General features: G+C 40.6%; 1 protein-coding gene and 1 pseudogene across 2 annotated transcripts in view; both read left to right on the top strand.

Moving 5' to 3' along the window:
* Nucleotides 1–22,923, top strand: part of LRMDA (leucine rich melanocyte differentiation associated) — a 1,082,484-nt gene that overhangs the window by 699,778 nt on the left and 359,783 nt on the right. The gene's annotated exons all lie outside the window — the stretch shown is intronic.
* On the top strand, nucleotides 10,084–10,216 carry LOC112397053 (uncharacterized; annotated as a pseudogene).

The raw sequence follows: 22,923 nt of genomic DNA, 5'->3' as shown, positions 1-22,923 counted from the left end.
TTTTTTGTTTCTTGCTGATGTATAAAAAATCAGTTGACTTTTGTGTTGATCTTAATATACAATATCCTAACTGAACTTTTATTTGTTTTCTGAGTAGACAGTTATCAAAAAATTAGAGGTTTGTTTCTTCCTTTCAATTCCTTATAGTTTTCTTTTTCTTGTATTATCACACTGTATAGGGCCTCCAGTGCAATGTAGTAGTGGTAAGAGAGAGGCATTTTGTTTTTAGTTTTTCTGAGATATAATTCACAAAAAAATTCTTATAACATAAAGGTCACTATTTTACAGTGTCAGATTCTTTGGCTTTTAGTATAATTACAAGATTGTATAACTATCACCACTATTCAATTCTAGAAAATTTACGTTATCCCAAAAAGCAACCCCATAACCATTTGCATTCACTCCCCAATTTCCCCCTTCCTTCAGATCCTGACAACTTATAATCTGCTTTCTGTCTCTATCAATTTGCCTTTTCTAGGCATTTAACAAAGATGGAATCATACAGTATTTATCCTTTTGTGTCACACTTCTTTCACTTAGCATAATGTTTTCAAGGTTTATCCATGTTTTATCATGAATCAGAACTTTATTACTTTTTATGGCTAAATAATATTCCATTGTATGGATATACCATATTTGTTTAGCCATAATTCAGTTGATGGACATTTTGGTTATTTCCACTTTTTGGCTATTAAAAATAATGCTGCTATGAATATTTTTGTGTAAGTTTTTGTATGAATGTTTTCCATTCTCTTGGGTATACACTTAAGAGTGGAATTTCTGTGTTATATGTTAACTCTACGTCCACTTTTTTGAGGAACTGCAAAATTATTTTCCACAGAGGCAGCACCATTTTATATTCCCGCTAGCAATGTATGAGAGTTTCAGTTTCTCCACATCCTTGCCAATACTTGTTATTTTTCATTTCTTAAACTCATTTTGGTTTTTATTTTTATTTCTCTAATGACTAATGATATTATCTTTTCATTTGCTTATTGGTCATTGTATGTAGTATTTAGATAACTATTCAAATCCTTTGCACATTTTTAAATTGAATTATTTATATTTTTGCTGTTGAGTTATGAGTTCTTCATATATTCTGGATATTAAACCTTTATGAAATATATGATTTGCAAAAATTTTCCTCCATTCTAGAGGTTGTATTTGCACTTTCTTGATAGTATCCTTTTTGTAAAAGTTTTTGATTTTGTTGCAATCCAATTTATCAACTTTTTCTTACCTTCTTTGTGCTTTTGGTGTCATATCCAAGAAACCATTGCCTAATCCAAGGTCATAAAGACTTATGCCTATGTGTCCTTCTAAAAGTTTTGTAGTTTTAGCTCTTATATTTAAGTCTTTGATCCATTTTGAGTTAATTTTTGTATATGGTGTGCATTGGGGGTCAAATTCATTCTTTTGCATGTGGATATCCAGTTGTCCCAGCACTATATGTTTAAAAGACTAGAGAGTAGGCATTCTTTTTTTTTTGCGGTACGCGGGCCTCTCACTGCTGTGGCCTCTCCCGTTGCGGAGCACAGGCTCTGGACGTGCAGGCTCAGTGGCCATGGCTCACAGGCCCAGCCGCTCTGCAGCATGTGGGATCTTCCCGGACCAGGGCACGAACCCGTGTCCCCTGCATCGGCAAGCGGACTCTCAACCACTGGGCCACCAGGGAAGCCCAAGGCTTCTTTTTTATCTTAAAGAACCTGGTGCCTGAAAGCTTCTGAAACACTGGGTTAATTAGGATATATTTTCAGTATCAGCCAAATAGAACTTCATTTCTGTCTTACACTGTGGTCCAGACATAAGCAAGGCAGAACTGATACAGTGGTTCTACCATGTCAGGGGCCCAATTCCTTCAGGTTTATTCATGTACTGTACTTACAGTCTTTGTGGTGAAGAAGAGTACCTCCCTACAGCTGTATTCCAGTCAGAAAAGATGGGAAAAGAAGGAGAGAGTAGCATGTTCATCCCCTTTAAGGGTATTACCTAGGAGATATATAAAATTCTTCTGCTGTAAGTCCATTTGCTAGAACTTACTCACTTGACTTCACCTATCATCTAAAACCTGGCATTTCTCTTACTAGAGAAGTTGTTCTGAATAATATTTTGTTAAATAAATGAGAAAAGCTAAGTCAAAAGAAGACAATATGGAAATAAATTACCCTTGATCAAGATCACCAGGTCCAAGTCTTTGGTGATCTTTAAGGAAAAGAACATGGACTGAGTTCTCCAGAGAGTCATGAACTCATATTTAAGGGATGTATCACTGTGGGGTGCTCTTAGTTTTCCATAGGTAACCTGAAATATAGGATGGGATGGACATGTCTTAAATCTCTCATCTCTTCTCCCTAAGGGCTATCAGAAGAGGTGCTTCTATCACCTAAGAGGAGGGATCATCAGTTGCTTATTCTGCCTAAGGGCAGAGTTCCCGCTTACCTGAAAGCTACATTACAGAAGGAATATATTAGTATAGTAGACACTACCTGTATTCACCAATATCTGTTGTTTTTTTTTTTTTTTCTTAGCTGAGGTGTGAAAAGATCCTATGCAACTTTTCAGTTACTCTTCTTCTCAGCTGAGGTCATCTTTGAGGACACCTTGTGTTTCGCAGTGGTGTAGTCACAGCATCAAAGTAGCTGGATTACTAGACAGCTGCCCTGGACAGTCACTCAGACCCACAGATGATACTGTTTTTTTTATGCTGTGGTGCTCAGATTTTGGGATTTCCTAGTCTATTCTGACTGTTTCGTTTAGCAAGTATTTTTCAGCCTCTAGGTATGAACAGGAACAAAGCTGTCAATTATGGAGTCCTGGAATGCATTGAAATAGGAAATGTCTCTGCTCAGATACCTTATAATGTAGCTAAACTGTCCAATTATAGCAATGGAAGGATAATCGTAAGCCAAGTCTAATATAGAACTGTGTTCTTAAAAGAGTGATTGGTGTTGGATGTGATTCATCTGGGAAGACTTCCTCTAAGAGAGGGGGGGAAAAATCACTTTCTCCATCTGTGCTGGAGGAAAGTAACTCAAACACAGTCAGGAAAAGTGGATTTATACAACGTAAGTGGCTAAACCTGACAGCCTCTGGCTGATTGAAAGTGTCAGTGTTATCATGCTTAGGTCAATGGGGCCTTTTAACTTCTTGTCCGGAGTTGTTCTTCCCAGAAAGCACAGCAACCAGCCTTCTCTAAGGGCTCAGAAGCCCTGGAGGGCATCTCTTTGGGCCCCAGTAGCTTGCAGCAAGCTCATGGGTGTTGAGAACTCATAGTTATGCATTTCATTTCTCTTATATGGACAAAACAGATTGTTCCCTTCCTGAATCAGAGTGAGCTGAAGACCTTTCCCACTTCTTCCTGCTAAACTTCTTTATTTCTTGTATAAAGAAAGCCTTCTAAACCAGGCCCCAGTGTCCTCTCCCTTCCTACAGACTAATGGTAGGTCTTGACTCTAGTCATGACTTTCTGTAAACCACCTTCAATCATTATGTATATTTTTAGGTGTCTGTTCTATATACTTCTCCAAATTTAAGGCCAGGAGGTACATGGTCCTGTGTTTTTTAGCTTGAGTCCTTAGCTCAGGGTCTTGCAAAATGAAAGCTGATATTATTTTTTAAAGAGACAGTGCTACTAAGAAGTAATAGAAGACATCATTAGAAATGGCAAAATCAGTAACACGTCACCACCATTAATATTACTAAGGATGCAGCCGTTTTAAAAAATAGATTCAATGATACTCATTGAGTATCAAAGCTGCAAGAAACCTTGAAGATTGTGTTGAAATCTCATCTACTGCCATTGGATGTACATTAAAAATGTCATTACTCTCAGTAATCCAGCAATTCCCACACACAGCTGTATGTCCTAAAGAATCTTGCATATATGCATAAGGTGACATTTATAAGGATGTCCATTATAACACTGTTCTGTGGAAAATTGGAAACAAAATAGATGTCCCTTAATAGGGGATTAGATAAAATGCAGTCTACTCATGAGGTGGAATTCTAGACAGAAGTTAAAATGGATCAATGGGAAGACATCTTAAAGTCACATGGTAAATAGAAAATATATAAGTATCATGCCATTTATTATCAAAACAATAATCTTGTTTCTGGATAAGCATACATGGTGAAAACTTTAAAAATTAATTTCTGTACTTTATATTTTAATTTGGAAAAATATATTTTAAACCCTTTATGCTAAAACTAAAATAACCATCTAACATTCTTATTTTCACATGAAGAAACTGACATCAAGAATTGTGCTGGCTGTGTGGACAGTGTTTGGGCCCTACTTTGAATAAAACAAATGTTAAAAATTTTCTGAGATTATCAGGGAAATTTGAACACTGACTAAATATTTGATATCAGAAATTGTAACTTTTATAGGTGTCATAATGATGTTGTGGTTATATGTCTAAAATTTAGAAGTCCGTATCTCTTAGAGATACCTAGCTATATGTATGGAAGAAATTGTATGATATCTGGGATTTGTTAAAAAGAAATCTGCTTCAGAGAAAAGCAAATGGATGGAGGTGGGTATAGTAGAAATAAGATTAGCTGTGTGTTCACTTATGGATACTTGCAGATTCATTATACTATAGTCCCTATACTTATGAATACAAATTTTTTTGGAAATGCCCCAAATAAAAAGTTTTAAATATCGGCCTTAAAAACAAAACTAGGTTCTAGAACCAGTACTTTTCTTCATAATGCCTCCCACTGAGAGCATAAATGGTTGGACTCCCTTGATTATTCAGAATAAGCAAGGGTACCTAAGCAGGTTTTATGGAAAATGATTTTGTTGCTAGAGAAAGTTTCACACAAAGAGTGATGTTTATATATCAAAAGTAATTCAAAGTTGAGCCATCAGTTCTAGTTGAGGAATATCTGGGACTTCTTCGTCTTTCCAGACATGCCACAGTAACAAAGCCACGTGACCGAGTGTGTGGGGCCTGAAATATCTGTAGGCAACCACGGAGGGGTGGGAGGTTCCTCATTCCAACTTTATGATGTCCTGAGAAACTGTTGCGATAAGAGAAAAGGCTAAAAAAATAAATGAGAGATAACTGAGATAATGGAAAAAACAGAGGGAAACAAGACAACACTCCACTCTTTGGCTTGAGAAATTTATTATGCCAAGGAAGATAAATTGGAGAAACATGAAAAGGGAAGGAGATCTTGTCTCTCTGTCTCATGTATTTCTCTTTAAGTGAATGAGCAATAATACAGAAATAAAAGAGTTCAAAACAGACCTGTGTGCTCAGCCATGTTCATGTCCAACTAATGATTTTCAACTTTGGCAGAAGCCTCACGTGTTGTACTTGAGCAGTTTTCTTGATTTTGAATTATATCTGTAATTCATCCTGATCAGAATGTAGCTGGGGAGCCAGCATTCGTTTGGCGGTCAGAAATGAGAATGCCGGTCATATGCTGACACCAGGCTTCTTTCTACACATCAGAAATGCCTATGGTGTCATCAGGTTGGACAGCTTTGAGACACAAACAAACAACTTGTGAAATCAGTTGCTTGGAGTAATCTTGGCCAATAAATTGTCATATTACATATTTTCTTTTCCTACCAGGCTGTTCTGGTATTAGAAAGACACAGTCCAAGATCGTCAAACTAAAATACATGCAACAAATGATGATGGGCAGTGGGTGCTGATGAAGCCAGGGTCTGTAAGTGTCCACCTGTCCTTCTTGCCTTATCTTTTTTTTTTTTTAAAGACTTTATATTTTAGAGCAGTGTCAGGTTCACAGAAAAGTTGAACAGAAGTTATAGAGAGTTCCCCGGTACCCCAAAGTCTACGGTTTACATTAGAGTTCACTGTTGTACATGCTATGAGTTTAGACAAACGTATAATGACATGTGTCCATCATTATAACAGACAGATATATTTAACAGATATTTTCTTATTTTACACAGTCAACTGTAATTCCCTTTTTCACTAAATATCTGTTTAGGTCCATATAGACCCACCTTACATTTTGATAACATTATAGAATCTCATGAACATCTGTACTTTAATTAGATATACTTTATTGATAGACATTTAGTTTTTAGTCTACATATTTTATCACAAAAAGGGTACAGTAAATATTCTTGCTCATATATATTGCCATTTCATGTACAAAGTTCTGGAGATCATATGTATAACGTTTAGTAGTACAGTAAAAAGATCACTGTCTTTAGAACCATAAACATTTTTCTTTCAGTTACAGTTACATCATTTGCAATTTAAACAACTTTGACCAAGTGAAACTATAGTTTCATCATCAGTAAATTGGTGGTAATGATAATCTCTTCACAGGATTCTGAAGATAGAATGACACATATAAAGTTTATTTTATATTTTTTCTATTTTTATTTATTTTTTAACATCTTTATTGGAGTATAATTGCTTTACACCTTTTAACGGGACAGAGGAAATGAAGGAGAATGAAGATAGGACCAGAGTTGGTGCCTTAGAATATTTAACTCAAGAGCCCTTGCTGTTGCCAGTGCCTCTCAGTGAAGGCCACGGGAGGAAAATCAGATTCCAGCACTCTCTGTTTTTAAATAGCAGCTGAGTTTTAGTTCAAGATTCAGAGAGCTTACTTTTTTTAGGGCGTAAAAATATTCTTCGATAACAACGTGTACAGTCTTGGCTCACTGTTTCTTTGACTTTACTTCTAAATAACCCCAGCTGACAGGTCATTCCTGTCAGTCAATCACATGTGGGTTTTCTTAAGTTGAAGCTAGTAACCCAGAATGTCAGTCCTTTGTGTGTTGCTTATGTGTCCTTAAGCTTTGTTAAGGTACTCAGTGTTGTGGTGTGTACTTTGGGATAGAACTAAATTGTTGTGGGATGATGCTTTCAAGAAACGGCCTTTTATAAGGACAAGTTGTTCGTTTAGGAAGGTAGATAGATATGTAGGTAGGTAGGTAGGTAAGTGGATGGATGGATGGGGGCAGGGAGGGAAGAAAAAAGGGAGGGAAAGAATGGAGGGAGGGAAGGAGGGAGGGAGAGGGAAATGAGGTAGAAAGAGAAGGGGCAGGATCACCAGCAGCATCAGACAAACCCATGGGTTCCAATCTGGACCCACCATTCACTAGCCCTATGAATTTGGGCAGTTTATTTAACAAACCTCTTTGAGCCTCAAGTTACTTACTTATGTAGAAAATGCAGATAATAATATCTGGCTTGCTGGGTTGTTATGAGGATTATAGGTAACGGTACTTTTGTTAAACATAAGAAAATGAAGGGGAAGGATAATGTATTTTTAAAATGAAAAACTTTCCCCCAAAGCAAATATGTTCATAGTTCTGTCATTGTAATTCCAGGTTTTAGTTTTATGAGAAAGTTCAGAAAAGACCAAAAGACAGTTCCCCGGTCCCAAATAAACACATGGGAAATTATGTTAATAACAAACAGTGAGTTTCTTGTAACAGTAGTGACATTATTGGAACATAAATGGCAGCTCAGTCAGCATCTCCTTGTAACTATATCAAAGAAAGACAGTTGTAGCTTTGTTCTCACTTGGGGTTTAGCTGCTTGTTGATGGATATTATCATTTTTAATGTCAGTAAATGCGATGTCAGATAAATGGCCTATTTCCTTTCTGTGGATAAGGCTCATTTATCTTTAGGGAGCTTGAGTGAGTAGAGAAATCTGAGCAGGACCAAGGGTTTCTGAATAGGCAGGATGGGAAATATCTTATTAACCCTACTTAATGTGAGTCCCAGCCAGTTGGGTTTAATTCTAAATGTATGTCTGATAAATCAATGAAAGTGTGTGCTTTTACCATTGACTGTGTCTTACTGATTGGAGAGAAACAGAAAGTAAACATTTCTTTCAAGTTGAAGAAAATGATACTGCTCATGAAGCATACTGCACAATTAGTATCTAGAAGACATCTTTCCATAAAACGCATTCTTGGCTTAACCCAATCTATCGCTAGTTTGAGAAATCATAATGGTATAAAATTAAAGATCAGAAAGGTGTGTGTTTTTTTTTTTTAAGATGTTGGGGGTAGGAGTTTATTTATTTATTTATTTTTGCTGTGTTGTGTCTTTGTTTCTGTGCGAGGGCTTTCTCTAGTGGCAAGCGGGGGCCACTCTTCATCGCGGTGCGTGGGCCTCTCACTATGGTGGCCTCTCTTGTTGCGGAGCACAGGCTCCAGACGTGCAGGCTTAGTAGTTGTGGCTCACGGGCCTAGTTGCTCTGCGACATGTGGGATCCTCCCAGACCAGGGCTCAAACCCGTGTCCCCTGCATTAGCAGGCAGATTCTCAACCACTTCACCACCAGGGAAGCCCAGAAAGATGTGTTTTAGTTGACTTTACTGTTAATAGCTTTGGGGATCACAAAAGTAAGAAATATAGTAGTGTTAAAGAAGTTCTGGAATCATATGAGATTCTCATGATTTTGATTCCCGGGCCAAAGTGTCTTGATTCCTCCTTACGATAACCACTGAAAAGCCCATATGTTTTATTTCTGAGGATTACTCTCATGAACCCATTGTCTCTGTTTTGTAATGTAAATGACTATACATTTAGCTAAAGCCATGGGAATGGCATCTTCTGTGATGGGAGTTTTAGTCAAGGCAAAATGAGGACCATTCGCTTTTCTGGAGACTATCAAATAGGGTGACAGTCATCCCGCTGAGTTTTTCTTAATGCAGTAAAGATCACTTTGGGGCATTTCCTTAAAAATCCCTCTAGAGCTTTCTAGGGCCATTCATAGAATCTCAGAGAACCAAGGCTGGGTGTTTCTCTAGAGATCACTTATTGCAAATATCTAATTTTTTTGTAATGAGAAATCAGAGGTAAGGAATTTGCTCTAGGTCACAAGGTGAGTTTGCAGTGTAGGAGACTGAATACAGAGACTCTTTGTCTTTACTAAGATTTATGTTTTGTCAGATATTGAAATGTCTGCTAATGATTTGATGATTTAAAATCTGTTTGAAAATTTTACAGATTTATTTTTGTCAATTTCATCAACTTATAGAGTTGGCAGGGAGCGTAGGGTGGGTATTTATTTTACTCTCCAATGAGTAGTGTCCACAAAGACAGTCTGTCCACCTGTTTATCTAGAATAGGGGTCAGCAAACTAAAGCCCATGGGCCAGATATGACTAGTGGCCTGTTTTTATACATCTATGGTTTTTATATTTTTTAAAGATTGTTTAAAAAAATGGAAAAGAAGAACATGTGGTGAAGACTATGTGTGGCCCACAAAGCCTCAGGTATTTACTCTCTGGCCCTTTACAGAAAAGTTTTGCTGATCCCTGGCTAGAATATTCAGGGAACGAGGCTCTGTGAACTTCCTTGTAGGTAACACAATACTTTTTTGTTTTGTTATTTTATATTTTTAAAATTAGCATCATAGGTTGCAGGAAAATAGAGGACCTAATTTGAAAGGGTATCTATTTAGGGTAGATAGAAAAAACTTAAGGAAAAGTTTTCTGACCTCAAGAATAATCCACCTGCTTTATGAATTATAAATTAAATACCGAGCTGAAACGTGCTCAAATGTCTCTCTCTTCTTCCACAAAATTTTGCTGACTTTTTAGCCACAGGATTTTGAATTATATAGTTTCTCACCAAACCACATCCATTTCCTGAACCACCTCAAAATAGTTTGTGCTCCAGGAAAATCTGGTTAGGGAGTTCATGTACCACATTACTGGGAACCCATCTGGGTCATGCTGGGTTTCCCGTGTCGATTAGGAGACCAATGCTTTGGTGCCTGTACAGAAAATGTGCCTACGGGTAGAATTATGTGCTGAAATCCTTGTGACTTCGGTTTCCTGAGCTAGGCATTGGCTGTCTTCAGCTTCCTTGCCTTCCTTCCTTCTTTAGTGTTTTGAACAACTTTGTTCAAATGTAATCATTGTTCTGGAACTTGGTGAACTTGACGATTATATTTGGCAGTTTGGGTTTTTTTACTGAGTTTTTAACACATTTATTTGGACTGAAAATGGAAAAACAACATCAGAAATTCCTTTAGGAAAGGATAAAAGACAACTATTAAGGCACAGAAAAATATTCAGCTATGTATCTCTCACTGTAATGATGTTTCACTAAAAAAGTTTACTGTAGCTTTGCACAGTGGCAGTATCATAGCCCGTGAGGTTTATCCGAGGCATGATTATTGCTAATCAGCTTCATCAGAAACTTTGGAAAAGTGTAAAGCACTATAGAATTTAAAGAATTTTTCATTCAATAAAAAAAATTCGGGGCTTCCCTGGTGGCGCAGTGGTTGGGAGTCCGCCTGTCGATGCAGGGGACACGGGTTCGTGCCCCGGTCCGGGAAGGTCCCACATGCCGCGGAACGATGGGGCCCGTGAGCCATGGCCGCTGAGCCTGCGCGTCCGGCACCGGTGCTCCGCAACGGGAGAGGCCACAACAGTGAGAGGCCCGCGTACCGCAAAAAAAAAAAAAAATTCAGTGTAAAGTGACCAGATCTATTTCCATATCCTTCATCCCCACATTCTTCTGCTTCACATTCTTAAATTTAGATCTTATTTTATAACATTGGTTTTGGAATTCTGTGCATTCCACGAATCCACTGTTTCTTCTTGGAGCCAAGACATAATGTAGAAAAAAACTGAAATTATAAAGGCATTCATGATAGAGATGTTTTATGAATTGTGAATGACAGGGTAGGGAGGAAAGAAAGAAATACAAGAAGGGAAAAATATAACATGTGTCACAGAAGCTGCATTATATGGGAAGTTAAGAACTATTGATAATCCATCTCCCATTCCTTAGAGTAGCTCCCTCCAGCCTTCACCATAGTAATCCTAAAATTATTGTCAGGAAAATTTGGTACAGGTACTGCAATTGGATAAAATCTGTTGCTGATATAATTCTTTGGCATAAAACTAGATCTCGTTGCTACAACTAGCCATTCCTCACTGTTTTCAGTTCCCAGAATAATTCGGCTCAAGGAAGTATTGACATTTATGTCTGAATCCATTCATTCTGTGAGAGGAATTTCTTTAATCCTCTTTCAGCCACAGTCTTTGGAGCCTCTGAAGTGTTCTTCCCCTCACCGATGGGAATGGCTCTTCCTGCTGCTTCTCCCGTTGGAGGTTCTCTTCTTTATCCTACTGTTGGAACAGTCCTTCCATTAGAGCAGAGAGGAAACTGGTATTAGGACTGATGATTAAACACCTGAGGCTCTAGATTAGCATTTCTGAGGAAGAAGGATGCCTTCATTGGAGTTTTCCTCAGCAATCATCTGAGGAGACTCAGAAGCAAGGATAGTTTAAGCTCTGTGTATGGTCTGTGGAGATCTGGTCTTAGCCAGAAAGTCCTCTTGGCTCATGGGTCTTGAAAGTAAGCAAGCCCAAGGTTTGGTCAAGTTCAAGTGCTCAAGGTTTTAGAAGTTAGTGAAAAAAGATTGTAGCCCAGTTTGACTAATAGAACTGGTAGACACTCAACAAATGGTTTGTAATAAGAGAAGAAACTCTTGTCATTTCTGGTGGGACAGTTCTCCAGTGAGTGAGGCTGGCCCATGCATCGTAAGAGGGTTAGCCTCCCATTCCTGTCCACTGACTGTAGATAGTGCTCCACAGTCACTGGAACAACTAACAACAACAACAGAACCTCATAAATTTTTAGTCATCTCATAACGGAAAAATAATGCTTCCAGTTGAAAGCCATGTTACAGCCTCGCCTCTGGACAATGACAAGTTTTCCAATGAAGTTTGCTATAACCTGTGCCTGGGGATATTCAGAGAGGAAGCTGTAAGGGAAAATAATCAGGGAGTTGGGCTATAGACTTTGAACCATTTGTTCGATTGATTCTGGTCTCTTACAAATTGCAGGTCATTTTATTGCTATGCAGAGCTCAGCAGGGGATTGGGGCTAGAAGAGTAAGAGCAGTCCCCTCACCATGGGGTCCAGGAAGGTAAGGACCAGGCTGGCCAATGTGTTTTAGACTCAGAGAAACTTTGAATTTGAAGAAAACTGAAACTAATTCATCCAGCCTATCACACAGTGGGGGAATGCCTTGGTAAACCGGCCCATCCTTAGTGTATGGCCATACATCTATCTTCAAGTGTAGGCCAGGGGGTTATAACAAGTTCCTGAAGATTCTTACATTGGGGCTCTGAGACTGGTCTCTAGGAGATATGAATTTGTTCATGGCAGACATTGGTTCATTGGTTATGAGCCAGACTGTTAGAGTTTCGTTCCTGCTTCCGCTACTACTAGCTCTGTCTTGAGCAAGTTCCTTTACTTCTCTGGGCATGCCTCAGTCTCCTGTCTGTAAAGTGAAGATAATACTATAAATCAATCTCACAGGTGCTTTTGGTATTCAGTGAGTTACAACTCATGACGTGCTTAGAAAAGTACCTGGGGCTTAGTAAACATAACATAAATACTAGCTATTATTAGTGTGTGTACTAAATTCAAGACCAGATTAATATTTAGTTTTGTCTCATGGATAGAAGTACATTTGCCTCCTATGAGGTGGCAAATAGTTTGTGTTGATTTGTGCAGCTACATCTGTACCTAAAGAGAGAAGCTGGTTTTAAGACCTTTTGTCCCTAAATTTGTAGCCTGGCTTTCTTTCTTCTTTGTTTAATGGAGTATTTTTTTCACTTTACTAAGATATAATTGACTTACTGTATAAGCTTAATGTGTACAACATGTTGATTTGATAGATTTGCAAAATGATGACCACCTCAGTGTTAGGTAGCACCTCCAACACGTCACATAATTATTATTCCTTTTTGTGGTGAAAACATTTAAGATCTCTCTTATTAACTTTCAAGTATATAATACATTTATGTTAAATATAATCACAGTGCTGTACATTAGATTCCCCAGAACTTATCTGTCTTTGAATTGGAGGTTTGTACTCTTTGACCAACATCTTCCCCTTTCCCCTACTGAACACCTTCTGGTAACCACCATTCTACCTTCTGTTTCTAGGAGTTCAGCTTCTTTAGAGTCAACATATAAGTGGTATCATATTGTATTGGTCTTTCTCTGTTTGGCTTATTTCACTTAGCATAATGCTCTCAAGTTCCACCCATGTTGTTGCAAATGGCATGGTTTCCTTCTTTCTCGTGGTTGAATAATATACCATTGTGTGTGTGTAATAATATACGTATGTATATGTGTATGTATTTGTATATATACATATATATCTCACATTATCTCTATCCATTCACCTGTTGATAGATACTTAGGTTGTTTCCCTATCTCGGCTATTGTGACTAATGCTGCAGTAAACATGGGAATGAAGATATCTCTTCAACATCCTGTTTTCATTTTCTTTGGATATAACCCAAGAGTGGGATTTCTGGATAATATGGTAGTTGTCTCTTTACTTCTTTGAGGATCCTCCATACAGTTTTCCATAGTAGATGAACCAATTTACATTCCCACCAACAGTGCACAGGGTTCACTTTTTTTTATATCCTCACCAACACTTGTTATCTTTTGTGTTTTTAATGATAGCTGTTTTAACAGGCATGAGGTGATGTGTCATTGTTTTGATTTGCATTTCCCTGATGACTAGTGATGTTAAACTTTGTTTCATGTACTTTTTGGCCATTTGTGTGTCTTCTTCGGAAAAATGTCTTTTCAGTTCCTCTGCCGCACTTTAGATTGGATCATTTGGAGTTTATTGTTTTGATACACCACATTAAGAGAATGGAAGATAAAAATCACATGATGATCTCAATGGATGCAGAAAAAGCATTTGACAAAACATAACATCCTTTCGTGATAAAAAAAATACTCAACAAATTGGGTATAGAAGGAACACCTCAACATAATAAAGGTCATATATGACAAACCTACAGCTGACATCGTACTCAGTGGTAAAAGGTTCAAAGCTTTTCCTCTGAGATCAGGAACAAGATGAGGGTGCCTACTCACACTTCTCTTATTCAGTATAGTACTGGAAGTCTTAGGCAGAGCAGTCAGGTCAGGTAATACAAAGATATCCAAGTCAGAAGTGAAGAGGTAAAATTGTCTTTGTTTGCCGATGATGTGCTCTTATATGTAGAAAATTCTAAAGACTACCAAAAACTGTTAGAACTAATCAATGAAATCAGTAAAGTTGCAGTATACAAAATCAACCTACAGACATCAATTGTTTCTATACACTAACAATGAAATATCTGTAAAAGAAATAAAATAATCCTATTTACAGTAGCATCAAAAATAATAAAATACTTAGGAATAAATTGAATCAAGGAGGTAAAATATCTGTATACCACAAACTTAAAAGGCTGTGATGAGAGAAAGACACAGACTAATGTAAAGATATCCCACATTCATGGGTTAGAAGAATTAACACTGTTTAAATGTCCATGCTGTGTCTATCAATATTCCAATGGCATTTTCCACAAAAATAGGAAAGGCAATCCCAAAATTAGTATGGAACCGCAGAAGACTCCGAATAACCAAAGCAATTCTGAGAAAGGACAAAGCTGGAGGCATCACACTTCCTGATTTCAAGCTATAGTGCAAAGCTGTTGTTATCAAAACCAGATGGTACTTGCATAAAAATAGATACATAGACCAATGGAACAGAATTGAGAAACCAGAAATAAACATTCACATGTACAATCAGCTAATATTTGACAAAGGAGCCAAAAATACAAATGGGGAAGGATAGTCTCTTCAAGAAATGGTATTGGAAAAATGAGATAATCACATGCAGAAAAAATGAAATTGGACCCTTACCTTACACCATTAACAAAAATTAACTGAAGATAAGGAATGGATAAAGAAGATGTGGTACATACAGACAATGGACTATTACTCAGCCATAAAAAGGAATGAAATTGGGTCATCTGTAGAGACATGGATAGACCTAGAGACTGTCATACAGAGTGAAGTAAGTCAGAAAGAGAAAAACAAATATTGCATGTTAATGCACATATGTGGAATCTGAAAAGAATTGGTATAGACGATCTTATTTACAAAGCAGAAACAGAGACACAGACGTAGAGAACAATCATATGGATACCAAGGGGGAAAGGCAGGGGGATGAGTTGGGAGATTGGGATTGGCATATATACACTATTGATACTATGTATAAAACAGATAACTAATGAGAACCTACTGTACAGCACAGGGAACTCTACTCAATGCTCTGTGGTAACCTAAATGACAAGGGAATCCAAAAAAGAGGGGATATATATATATATATACACATATCGCTGATTCACTTTGCTGTACAGTATAAACTAACACAATATTGTAAAGCAACTGTACTCCAATAAAAAAAAATTAACTGAAGATGGATTAGAGACTTGAGCATACAACCCCAAACAATAAAAATCCTAGAAGAAGACAGGGAACATGCTCCTTGATATCACTCTTGGCAATGATTTTTTTAGATATGACACCAGTCTTGGCAATGATTTTTTAGATATGACACCAAAAGCCCAAGCAAGCAAAGCAAAAATAAGCAAGTGAGACTACATCAAACTAAAAAGAGACTACAAAATGAAAAAGCAACCTATGGAATGGGAGAAAACATTAGCAAGCCATCTATCTGATAAGAACTTAGTATTCACAGTAGCCTGACGTTCCTAGTCTTTGAAATAGACTCACAGTACTATCTCAAAGAGTTCTTGGGAGGTTCCTTTGAATTAATACCTATATAGTTCTTGGAACAGTGCCCTGCAGACAATAAGTGTTCTGTAAGCATTAGCTATTATTATTAAAGTTATTTTTGTTTCTTTGGCCATTGCTATTGACACTGTTGTCGTTGACCAGTCAGCTAAGGCTTTGAAATCCTAGTAAGAAATGAACCTGGCAAGGGAGATTCACAAACGAGGTGGGGACCACAGGTAACAGTCATGGAGCCCTTGAGGTTGCTCAGCCTCCAGTTGAAGACAGACCCTCCTGGCCTTGACAGGACAGGGAGAGGTGAATAGCTGCACCTGGGGAATGAGCTGTGGGGGGCCAGGAGCAGGGCAGGCCCTGACAACAATCTCTCTTGGAGACAGGGATATTTTGGTTAAAGACATGCCTGGTTGGTGTTGTATCATCCTGAATGATGATGGATGCGGTGTGAATGGTGACCTGGGCTATAATTGAGAACCAGGTGGCCCCGTCGGCAGGTGATGGCACCTGAATGACAGTGTGACAGGGAGCAGAAACAGGGCCGCGGCTAGCCACTCTGCTTGCCGCGGTGACGAGCACTGTGCAGATTTCCACCCGCTGAGAACAATCCTGGCAGGGGGAGGCCTGCTAGACGGTGTGCTGTGTGCTACCAGTTTCTTTCAGCACTTCCTATTTTGCCATTCATAGCGTCTTGCTATTAAGCAGACAGAACAGCTCATATCCTGTGGACAGATGATAGATCTGTCATCTTTCTGAAAAATCATTTGTCTTCCACAGGTGTATGGGCTTCCTTCTCAAGCCAGCAGGTCACATGACACTTTTCAACACTCTCTTCTGTACCAGCTTGGCATCCAGCGTCTATCAAAAGGGAAATCTTTCACATGCAATTATGACAGAAAATAAAGGTGATGAAATGGTGTGTACCAAGAAGGGATGAGATCAGAGGGCGGTAATGAAAACTGATAACAACAGAAGGACAGCTTCAACTCCAGAAGTTGTGGAGGACTGCTTAGGACCTGACACTGCTTGGGGGTGCACACAACCAGTGTAAGTGCAGAGGCTACAGATGAAATCACAGGCACGCATTCTCTTAACATAATAAATTGCTGGGCTGACTGTAACCCAAGAGGGGTTATAGGTAGTGTGCAATTGTATCAAAGCGATGCTGAGGTACCTCCTTCCCAATTATTCACAAAATATGTGTTTCTTCCATCGCCATCCATTTAGTGGCACCATTTCAGACCTCTGAAAGTCTAGTTTATATATTGAGGGCGATTTTCAATAGGATCTTCCGGAGCCCAGGGCCTGGACACCCAAAGGCTTATGTTTCTGTTGAACCTCTGAGAGGTCACGGGGAAAAGCACAGCCTCCTGAAGGTTACGAATGAGGCTCCTTCTAGCGGGAGACTTCACAGTCATGCAGTGTGCCCATCTCAGCGGCAGCCTTCTTAATTAGAGAAGAATTTCTCTACCTGCCAAGTACATTTCCTAGCAGCTGTTATCATCCTGAAAGTATATATCACATGCCAGCATTTCAAATCCCAGAAAGTGGCTTGCCCAGGTCAAGTTAGCAGAGGTTTTAGATTTTATATCCAATCTCTTGTTTTGGAAGGCTACAAAAAAAGCCAACTGTTTTCCACTAATTGCGAGTAAACCAGTCTGAGTTGATTAAAAAAAAACACTCTTAATTATAGATTACTTAAAAGGAAACATAATTGTGTCAGTTTCGGTAATGGTAAATCCATGAATCCAAAGTTTTTTCAGCTAACAAAGCTAACAAAGTTTTGTCAGATATCTTTCTGTAGTAAACAGAAGTTCAACTATTTGAAAGTGGCTCATTTTTCTAAGTAGGTTAAACATTCTTCCTGTTCTCTCATATTTTGTATTGGGAGGATGCGTAACCCTTTGCCCCTTTTGCAAATGTAAAGACAATTGAGAGAGTACCCAGTTTCACAAGTAATAAGGCGTATATCAGTGAGGATGAGGGGATAAGGAAAGGAAACCAGCGTTTGTCAAATGCCTGCCATCTGATTTAACTTCACGTTCACATAAAAACCATTTGATGGAGATGATATAAACATTTTCCAGATGAGGAAACCAAATGAAGTAAGTTGGCTGAAGTTTGGCAGATGGTGATAAAACTGGCATTGGGGCTTCCGTGGTGGCACAATGGTTAAGAAATCTCCTGCCAATGCAGGGGACACGGGTTCGAGCGAGCCCTGGTCCAGGAAGGTCCCACATGCCGTGGAGCAACGAAGCCCGTGCGCCACAACTGCTGAGCGTGCGTTCTGGAGCCCGCGAGCCACAACTACTGAGCCCTTGAACCACAACTACTGAGCCCACCGGCCACAACTACTTTAGCCTGCACGCCTAGAGCCCATGCTCTGCAACAAGAAAAGCCACCCACAATAAGAAGCCTGCACACGACCATGGAGAGCAGCTCCGCTCACCACAGCTAGAGAAAGCCCACGCACAGCAGCAAAGACCCAGTGCAGCCAAAAATAAATAAATAAATAAATCTATTTAAAAGAAAAAAACAAAAAAACCTGGCATTGGATTCCTGTTTTTATCTAGCCCCCCAGTTGGCATTCTGCTCCCTTCACTTTCCAATACTGCTTAATGGACTTGTGCTGTTTGTCATAGGCTGTCTAGCTCTAACCAAAGGCTACTGGTCTAGTAGCACCAGATGCTTAGGCAGATGTGTTCTGTTAGCAGCCATAATGGAAGTTTCTGAATGAAATGTCAGTCTGCTTCCCAGAGGAATGGTGGTCCTTGCAAACCTATGTTTTTACAGCCCTCAAGAACTCTATATTAGAAATATAGGCAGTCATTCTCTAAAGTTCTCACTGGGTTTGAGTGAGTAATGTGTCTTGCAGAAGACTTTGTGTTGAGCCAGACTGACCGCGGGGAGGACTACCTGTTTACGTTTGAATCAGTAGGGATAGAAGGGGGTCAGAAATGCTTCCTGGTGCAGATTCTTACTCTCATTGGTTACTGTGGCCCTTACTTTTCCACCAGTGTCCCCATTATATCTTCATAAATACCATACCCAGCTAAAATTGGTTAAGTGAATCCTGGGACATTTCCACCCATTAGTACTTAAGCATGAGATAAATGACTGGAATAGAGCAGGGGGCTCAGGAAAGATGAATTCCAAGAGGAGAAGGAAAGGAAAGCCATCATTAGCCAAGGGAGATTCCAGAGGGTGCCGGATAGTAGTGGGGAGAGGGGAGTCCTGTGAACTTGGGGTGGGGATGGAGGCGGGAGGACAGTCAAGAAGCTTCCCTTACTTGACAGTTATGCCTCAGGCCAGCTTTGCTTAGTAAACTCAAGGGATCATCTTGCTCACTTCAAAGGATCTGGCCCACCAGAAGAACAAAACAGGCTTTCCCTGTGTGGCAGCTTGGCATTGCAGCTGTCATCCCAACTGTATCCAGAAAAGCAACTTATTCGAGTGGCAGCTTGTTCCTTGAGACTTGTCTCATCTTCAAGAAATGCCCAGTGACCCCTCTTAGAGGAAGCCCCTCACTCCAGCACTGCTTGATGTTTTCTGCAGGTGGCAAGTGCTGTGGGAATACGTTCCTGGGCGTAATGAACCTTGGGATAGTGTCCACCGGTGTCTGTCCACAAGAGAACCTAGGCTGGTCTCCATTGTTGGAAACCAGACAGAGCTCCCTGAGCACGGCTCCGGAGGCACTGAAGAATTTCTGGTTGTTTCATTAGACTTCCAAGAGCTGCTGATTGAAGACTTCATTGAAACCCACCTTTCTGTTCCCACCCTCTCCATTTCCTTTCCATTTAACCCAAAGACTGCTGTTTACTGTTGTAGAATGGAGTTGGTGACCGATTTTAAGAAACGTTTCTGAAGCCTTTGGTTGCATAAAGAGAATAGGGTGCCATCCAGGAGGAAGGGGTTGGGAAGCAGAGAGGATATTTCCAGTCCTCTCTGGTCTTCAGACCTGGGATTTGTAGAACGTTAGACCTAGCAGGGGCTTTATTAAAGCAAGCGGACGGCCTCATTGTCAGACTCAGCAGATGAGGAAACCGAAGCTTAGAGAAATCTCACAGAAGGTCAGTGGGTAATTCCATAATTGGAAAATGTTGTTCAGGTCTGCAGAAAATAGTTTAAAAAGGCAGGGACACACTAAAGCAGGGTGACTGGATGGTCAGGGCTCATATGTGGAACTTTTGAAGAACTTAGGGGTGTTTCGGCTGCAAGGAAGAAAATGCATCCGGAAGTCATAAAAACCATCTTCAGATATCTGAAGGGCTGCCCCAAGGGGTGTAAGGAGATTTATTCTTTGTAATGGAAAAGGGTATGAAATAGTTACTAGGAGATCAAGTTTGACTCCATATGAGGAAGATGTTGGTCTGCCTTCATTAAGGATCTGGAATACCTGAAAGAGTAGAGAGCCTGCTGCCTTGGAGGAAGGGACTGTCCAGCAAAAAACATGTTCAAGGAGGGTTTCCATGCTGGGAATATTCTTTTCAAAGCTAAGGTTAATGATCAGGGTTCCCATCAGAATCCCCAAGAGTCCCCATCAAATACCACAAGGCAGTAGAATTAAGCTAGACCCTTCACGTGTCAGTTTCTGGTCAAAGCAAATCATCTGCTGAGAAATTTATTATTCTAGGTCTACCACGGACCTTGGGGTCATTTAGCTTTAGCTGTTATAGGGCCCAGGGGGAGTAGCTTTGAAAAGAGGGCCTGCTCTGGGGATATTTTTTAGGGTAAAAGTAGAGATGTGTTAGTTTATTTTAGGGTAAACCTGATGATAGAGGGGGAAAAAAAAAAACAGTGGCACCCATGGCTGGGATACTTGCTGTTAGTGTAAATGTGGCAAATCATTCCTAAGATTGAAAGATTCCTTTGAGCGCAGCAGAGACCAGGCTCAGAGAGAGCCAAGGACACTGGAAGGGACTATTTAAAGAGACCTTTAGGGCTTCCCTGGTGGCGCAGTGGTTGAGAGTCCGCCTGCCAATGCAGGGGGCACGGGTTCGTGCCTCAGTCCGGGAAGATCCCACATGCTGCGAAGAGGCTGGGCCCGTGAGCCATGGCCGCTGAGCCTGCGCGTCCGGAGCCTGTGCCCCGCAATGGGAGAGGCCACAACAGTGAGAGGCCTGCGTACCGCAAAAACAAACAAACAAAAAAGAGACCTTTATAGTTACCTCTGAAATTTAAGGGCCACCGAAAAGAGGATCCAAGACACCAGAAGGCCTGATCCCCAGACCGGTCTGGCATGACCTTTATCTCTCCATCTCACTAGCCTGACTATCCTGTAAGGCCCAGAATCAGGACTACATATCTTATTTGAAATCTCTGAGGCTTGAACCTATTTCTTCTGGAAAGCTTTCCCTGTCCTCAACAACCCACACTGGAGTCTCCTGCCTCTGCGTTCAGGGGTGGGGGATGGGTGGTAGGCAGTGTGTCAGGACGCCAGGAGGCCTCAGGGATAACCCCGACAGGTTGGATCAGTGACCCTCTGTAGTTGCCTTAAGAATGTCATTGTTAGTCCCCCTGAAGTGCCTTCCCCTTTGAATCCTTGCTGTTCCCTGCTGTGCTCCCTTCTAGAATGGACCCTGATCCCTAGCCCATGGGAGGAGGCTGTTCCCAGGTTTAGGTGTGCACCGTCTTTTCCCTTTTCGGATACATTTCTTTCGTATACATTTCTCGAGGACCCACTGGCCTCTTCCAGGTTGGGGGTGTGCAACCCAAAGCCTTGGGCTCATCCTCCTCGAGTCATTCAGTACATGCTCCAAGGGGACTGACTCTGTCAGTGGCTTTGTTTGTGCTTGGCCCCAGGATCTCCACTGGCTTTAATATGTTTTGCTCATCCTCAACATTTCCTGATTTCCTTCTCAAGGCACCAACCGTGTTTGCTAACTTAACCATCAGCCTCCCATCTGATTTGCTCGTGAGAATGGAAAAACATTGACATAATTTCTTTCCCTTGAGTGTTATTTGTCGGCTTGTAAATCTGAACGGGAAGAGGAAACTCATTTGGAGAAGCGAAATGCCTATCCTTGAAGAATGAAGAGTGTTGCTGGGGATGGCAGGAGAGTTTGTGTGCCCGTGAGTACCGGGATCCAGGACGTAGGACCTGAGATCAGGCTAGAGGCCAGAGATAAGAAACTCCTTCTAATCTTTCCTGCCAATAGAAATAGTCAATAAATGAGAACTGTTTATTGAGTGCCTACCATGTTCACACAAACAGGGAGGTAGGAAGTTGTAGGAACAGATGAAGCCATCTTAATTCTTCTCGTTGGAGAACTTTGTGACTAAATCAGGTCATGGTGACAGTTGCCCAGAAATTGAGAATCACATAATTAGCCTCTTGCTTGGGACTGGTAAGCCCTTTGTCACTTTTATTAGATGGGGCTGCATCTTAGGATGGCAGAAATGAAACCTAACCTTTCTCCACAGCACCTTTTATGCTCCTCGGTAGAATGTGGAAGATGCTTGACTTCTCTGAGACCATTTTCTCATCTATAACTTGAGTCAAGCAATACCTACCTTTGACTGTTGTTCTAAGAAGTAAATGAAGTGCTGTAAAATGCTTAGCACGGCATGGACACCCAGTAGGCACCAATGAATGATAGCCAAGTTGTAGCTGGACCATCACCACTGGTGCCCAGTATGAAGAAGCTGGAAAACATGTTGTTCACGGCGTGGCCTATCTTGGCCTATAGAAAATCCTGATTTCGAGTTCCCTTATTTCTGCCCGATTTTATAGTGTGAAGCTGGCACACTGTAAACAGGCTACTCGGAAAGTATCTGATGTGCCAGGAGGGAAGAGGACAAGTCTCTCTAAGGGAGCCATTTGGGCTCTTGTGTTAATTAAAGCAGGAAAGAAATGTGGGAGGAAAGCAAAGCTAAGTGTCCAAACAGAGAATGTGCTGCACACATTCTCAAGAGTGAAGCCAGATAGGAGAGGCTGGCAGGGGAGGAGGAGGGTGGGGATGTGGCAGTCCCAGAAGAGAGTGATGACCAGCGCCAAGCTTAGTCAAAGATGAACTCAAGAAGGGCAGGCCGGGCTTCCCTGGTGGCGCAGTGGTTGAGAGTCAGCCTGCCGATGCAGGGGACACGGGTTCATGCCCCGATCCAGGAAGATCCCACATGCTGCGGAGCGGCTGGGCCCGTGAGCCATGGCCGCTGAGCCTGCGCGTCTGGAGCCTGTGCTCCGCAACGGGAGAGGCCACAGCAGTGAGAGGCCCGCGTACCTCCATGAAGAGTGGCCCCCGCTTGCTGCAACTGGAGAAAGCCCTCGCACAAAAATGAAGACCCAACACAGCCAAAATAAATAAATTAATTCATAAACTCCTACCCCCAACATCTT

Source organism: Neophocaena asiaeorientalis, unplaced genomic scaffold (assembly GCF_003031525.2).
Source record: "Neophocaena asiaeorientalis asiaeorientalis breed wild unplaced genomic scaffold, Neophocaena_asiaeorientalis_V1.1 scaffold484, whole genome shotgun sequence".
Classification (NCBI taxonomy): Eukaryota; Metazoa; Chordata; class Mammalia; order Artiodactyla; family Phocoenidae; genus Neophocaena; species Neophocaena asiaeorientalis.
Note: the sequence above shows the minus strand (reverse complement) of the source record. Positions and strands in the feature narration are given on the sequence as shown.